General features: G+C 41.2%; 1 non-coding gene across 1 annotated transcript; it reads right to left on the bottom strand.

Annotated features, from left to right (window-relative positions):
• Nucleotides 1–259: 259 nt before the first annotated feature.
• Nucleotides 260–366, bottom strand: LOC145055862 (small nucleolar RNA R71). The gene has a single exon (XR_013685411.1). It is a non-coding gene; the product is annotated as a small nucleolar RNA R71 (small nucleolar RNA).
• Between the last annotated feature and the right edge of the window lie 5,272 nt (nucleotides 367–5,638).

Genomic DNA, 5,638 nt, shown 5'->3' with positions numbered 1-5,638 from the left:
GACTTCACTGAAGGACATCCCATTTTTCGGGAAAGATCATGAGGATGCTTTTAAGCATCTAGATGAAGTCAACGACATTGCGGATTACTTCAATGTCCTAAACGTCAACAGAAACACAGTCTTGCTTAGGATGCTTCCCATCACTTTCAAAGGAGCTGCTAAGGAGTGGTTAAAAGCACTTCCACCGGGTACAATTACCACTTGGGCTCAAATGCGTGAGCAATTCCTGGACCAGTTTTGCCCGCCATCCAAGATAGCCAAACTCAAGAAGGCAATAGCCAACTTTGAGCAACAGCCGGGGGAGTCATTATACGAAGCATGGGAGCGGTACAAGGGCTTACTCAGAAATTGCCCTCAGCATGATCTAAATGTGCAACAAGAGATGTCAATCTTCTATGATGGGGTCAACGTTATGACAAGACAACTCCTTGATTCTCAAGGACCTTTGACAAAGAAAAATCCAAGGGAGGTTAAGGAGCTAATTGAAGAATTCGCGAAACACACTCGCGAATACCACAACCCTAGGCAAGATGGAATCAAAGGCGGTGGAGGGGCCCAAACTGAAGAAATAGCAGCTGTAATGGCCATGCTGAATAATTTAGATCGAAGGATAACACAAATGGACCAGTCAATACAAGCCATAAGAGTGGGTTGCGAGAGATGTAGTGGTCCACACTTGACCAAGGACTGCAATGTTGATGAGTTTGGGAACAGAAAAGCTCAAGTGTGCTACTCTAGTAGGGATAAGTTTGATGAGGAATGGAGGAAACCGAAGAAGGAGTGGCTGCCATATGAAGAGTATAAGAAGCAAAAAGAAGAGAAGTATAGGTAGACAGGTCGAGGCTTTTATCAAAAGGAGCAGCCACCAGTCGAGAAGAAACCCGACCTAGAGACCATTTTGATGAAGTTTATGGAAGCTTCAGAAAAGAGACATGATGCCACTGATTCTGCTATAATGGAACAACAAACTTTAATAAAGAATCTGCAAGCCTCCATCCATAACCTTGAAGTACAATTTGGTCAACTAGCCACTCTGGTTCATGAAAAATTATCCCCGAAGAATCCCGAAGTAAAGAACCAATCTCATGTAATGGCCATCGATACTGAAGAAGAAGCAATCTCTGAGTTCCTGGAAGCATTGGAAGAAGAACCACATCAGCCCGATCCAAAACCAAAGAAGCCAATGTTCGAAAGTGAAAGGTTTGCTGAAACAGCTTCGCCACGACGTGGCACTCCTCTGGCCACGACATGGCACATGTCTGATCAAAAAGTCTTTGAAATCCCTTTGTCGAGTCCTTATCCAAAACTCCCGAGAATCAGAAATTACTGCAAGATTTGACAGACGCTCGCAGGCAATTAAAAAAGCAGTCTAAGGTGATTCTAAGTGAACAAACCTCAAAAGCCGTGTTGGGAGAGACACAAAAAAAGATGGGGGATCCTGGACGCCTCACTCTTCCATGTGAGTTTGGTAATAAAATGAAGGTTAATGCTTTAGCCGATTCTGGGGCTAGCATTAATTTGATGCCTTTTTCATTTTATCAAAAATTAGAAATTCAGAAGATGAAGGCTACAAAAATGAAGATTCACATGGCGAATCGTTCAGTAACACAACCCCGGGACATCGTGGAGGATATTTTGGTGAAAATTGGAAAATTTGTTTTTCCAATAGACTTTGTAGTTTTGGATATGAAGGAAGATCCCGATGTTCCAATAATCCTTGGTCGTCCATTGCTTAACACCGCTGGAGCTCTTGTTGATATTCGCGAGTCTAAGCTCACTTTGAGGGTTGGAGATGAACTAGAAGTTTTTGGAATACAAGATGACTTCCAAGAGGATCATGTTCAAGAAAAGGTGTTCACAATTAACAAAGATAATGAACTAGAAGAACTAGAAAAGCTTATGGAAGAAGAGATCAAGGCAGTTCATCAAGTCAAAAGAACAAAACCGAGGGCATCTGTTCCATATTTGATTGAAGTCATAGCTTACAAGAGTCCGCCTTCTTGGGTGAGCAAAGAGGATGAGGAGATGACAAGTGATGAAAAGGAGGTCACTTCAAGAGTGACAAAGCCGGTGGTGAAAGAGGAGGAGGATGCTATAGAGTGTAAGGAACAAACTAAGGGCACAAAACGCAAGCTTGAAGAAGAGGGCAAAGCTAAAAAAGAGAATTCAAAGAAGGCATATAAAAGGCGAGTTCAAGCTTACAAGAGGTGATTCAAGGAACAAAAGATTTTAGTGGTGGACTCTTCAAAAGATTCAACGTAGAAGGCACGGAGTCCAGCTCAAGACTCCAAGAAAAAAGAAGCGCTTCTCGGGAGGCAACCCGAGCTTGAAATGGGACCACGAAGAGCTATTCCATAGGAGGAAAACCCGATTGATGTGGCGAGTATACATCCTTTATATCAGTTTCCTCAAAACAATCCCCGACCATTGTTGACTACATATGAAAATCAGTTGGGATGGTTGTACAATAGGGAATTTGCGATAGCCCCAATTATCGATTGGGGATGGCTCGGTGGTGTGGGAATGGTTGCTGAGTTGGAACGCTATTGGTCGAAAACATACGAAGGGGATTAGTTTTCTTTCACTTGTCACGGGTGGAGGAATTTGTTTGCAATTCAAGAACCCGTATACCGGGAGTTATCGGTGGAGTTTTTCTCTACCGTATGCTTTGAGGAACGCACCATTGATTTTACTTACAACCGGGCACTTGTGTTTCATTTAGGTGGTGTTTATAGAGAGTGTAGTCTTCGGGAATTCGCTTGGCGGATGGGGCTTTATACCGAAGTGGAGACTCAATCTCCGTTTTTCATACCATTCTTACTTGGATGCGTTCGGGATTTTAATCTCGGTATTATGGATGTTTAGTTCTGGCGGGGTATTTCTAGCCATGAGTATAATACTCGTGACTCGAGTGAGTCACAAATTCGGAATCCTGTTTTCCGATTTTTACATCGCCTGATCACTTTTTCTATAAATCACAAGCATCATGGTGATAAAGTCCCTATTTAGAATTTGTTTTATCTGTGGACTCTTATTACCTCGGGGGTTTGCTGTGATTTACCGTATATGTTGGCGAGGTTCATGGGGAAGAAAGCGACTAATTCTAGGACCGGGAGTCCGATTACAGGGGGCATTTGGTTACTCGCCTTGCTAGGTCGTATCATATTTTGACCCATGATTTTATGAGGAATCTTACTCGATTCCCGGACACTGATTTGACCATTCAAGTCCTGGGAGTTATGCGGGCAGTGGTGAATGTTGGGGTTCGTTTTGTTATACCGCCGATAGATGAGGAGCAAGAGGAGGCGCAGCCAGGGCAGCAACCACCAGCCAGACCGCGGCGTCGGAATGTGCGAGCTAGAGGTGAGGTCGAGAGAGAGTGTGCTACTTCACAGCATGTACAGGGAGTGCCCACCGACCCTTTTCAGAGTCGGGTAGGAACTTATTTGGATAATCTCCGGGGGCATGCCATTTATCATACCCAGCTTACTGAGGGTATTTATTCGCATTTGGGTGTGACCCGACCACCTTCTATGCCACCACAATATCCTTATTTTCCAACATGGGAGGAGCTTTGGCATCTGTAGAATGACGGGGCAGGACCAAGTGGAGCGCAGGACCAAGGAGATGATGATTGATTTTCTTTTCTTTTCTTTTTATTTTGTTTTGTTTTGAGTAGTGTTTCTTTTATGTTTGAATTTGGTTTGTAATGTAAAACTTTCTTGAACTATGATGTTACTCTTTCTTTTGGGTTGTTCCGTTTTTCAGATTAGCATTGGAATTCTAAGGAGCATATAAGGTTAACTCTAGAGTCGTGTTTGTCTAGTCAAGTCAAGGAAGCTTAGAGTCGTGATTTGGAACCCACAATTCAAGATAAGTGTGGGGTACGTTAGCAGGAGAGAGGTTATAGTTGGGAAGTATATTTACATAGAAGCGTCTTAAACCATTTAGACATTAGTCAAGCTGCTAGGATGCATAAAAAAAATAAGGCATTTTTGTTGATGTCCAGTTTCCACGACGTGGGCTCCTTTCGCCACGTCGTGGCGCTCATGAAATTTGAAGAATAAAGCAACCTGTTGTTCGCGCTTTCATCTTATATCACGACGTGGTGCTCTCTGCCACGACGTGTATCCTTTCCCACATTTCTACTTACTAGGACCCACTTTGAAGAATTGAAGTTTCGAGTCATGTTCGTGGTTTATTTACATATTCACCCAGTTCTACACCGAGTTTCTATTTTTGGAGGTCCATATTCAGGATGCATGTGTCCCACACTTTTGGAGATGCTCACGCCACTATCCCAGGGGAGTCTGTTTCTTTTTCTCCCTTTTCTTTAATTTTGATTTATTTTTATGCATACAATGAGGGCATTATATGAAATAAGTGTGGGGTAGGGGTAGAAAAAGTAAATTGCTAGATAATCATAGAATTTGATAGTAAAAATTGAAAATTTGGAAATTGAAATTTTTAATAATTGAATCTAGTAATAATAATTTGAATTATAATTGCTAGTATTATGTGGGATGATCCGATGAAAGTTCAAATGTTTAGTTGAGCCAATACACGTTATAGAGCATTTGTGGCCTCCCTTATTTTAGTGAAATCATGGAACAAAAACATAACCCCGCTTGGTTTGAGGGATGCAATATGTTTAGCAGCCTAAACCTGAAATGTATCCAGGAAAATTATTATCATTAAACGATAAAGGTTGAGGTTGAGCGCCTCTGCTTAAGCATGTAGGTTTTGAGTGAAAAAAGTGAGGTACATGTAATATATAAAAAAAAAGAGAGAATTGCAAGAAAAGTTTGAAGAATTTTGGAGCAAATAAAGTGAAGATCAAAACATCAAAATTCCAAGAAATTCAAAAGTTGAAGATACCAAAAATCAAACAACAAAGGTGGTGAATTCAAAGAAATCAAAGATCAAATTATCAAGGAATTGAAGAATTCCAAAAGAGCTCCATAGTGGTATTGTAGATTGTAATTCTAGATTATGTATGCTTAGGTTGCTCAACTAAAAATACCTTGAGGATAAGGAGGTTTTCTGCGGATGGATTCGGAGGGTTGCATAAAATGAGCATTGTTCGGAAAAACTGGGCGAGTGTTTATGAAAATTGTGAGTATTTAAAGTATAGGGGTACTTTAGGAAAATTTTAGACACAAATGCATGCGTTGAGGTCTTGGCATAATGGCTGAGTTGGAGCCGGATTGTTCTATGTGGTGTTAGTAATTAAGGGTTAAGTTTAAATTTGCTTGAGGGCAAGCAAAGCCTAAGTGTGGGGTATTTTGATATTGCCATATTTATACCTATTTTTAGGAAATATTTAAGTACATTTTTATTAATAAGTTGATAATATGTTTAGAATAATGGTACTTATGACTTTAAATTGTTATTTTTGGTCAATTAAAAGGATTTTCGAAGAGAGGGACCAAAAATGACAATATGTAGAACATGGGAGACTTGGAAGACAAGAGATGAATAAATCCACGAAAGATACTAAAATCACGACGTGGAAAAGTCAGCCACGACGTGGCCAATGAATTCTAGAAGATAAAGATCGCGATTCGGAGGAATCCTTGCCCGGTACGGATAACTTGAAGCCCACGACGTGGCCTGGATAGCCACGACGTGGCGCGGG

The sequence above is a fragment of the Lactuca serriola genome, chromosome 5, assembly GCF_051521515.1.
Source record: "Lactuca serriola cultivar US96UC23 chromosome 5, Lser_US96UC23_V15, whole genome shotgun sequence".
In the NCBI taxonomy this organism is placed as follows: Eukaryota; Viridiplantae; Streptophyta; class Magnoliopsida; order Asterales; family Asteraceae; genus Lactuca; species Lactuca serriola.
The sequence above is the reverse complement of the archived record's forward strand: the minus strand, read 5'-3'. Positions and strand labels throughout refer to the sequence as shown.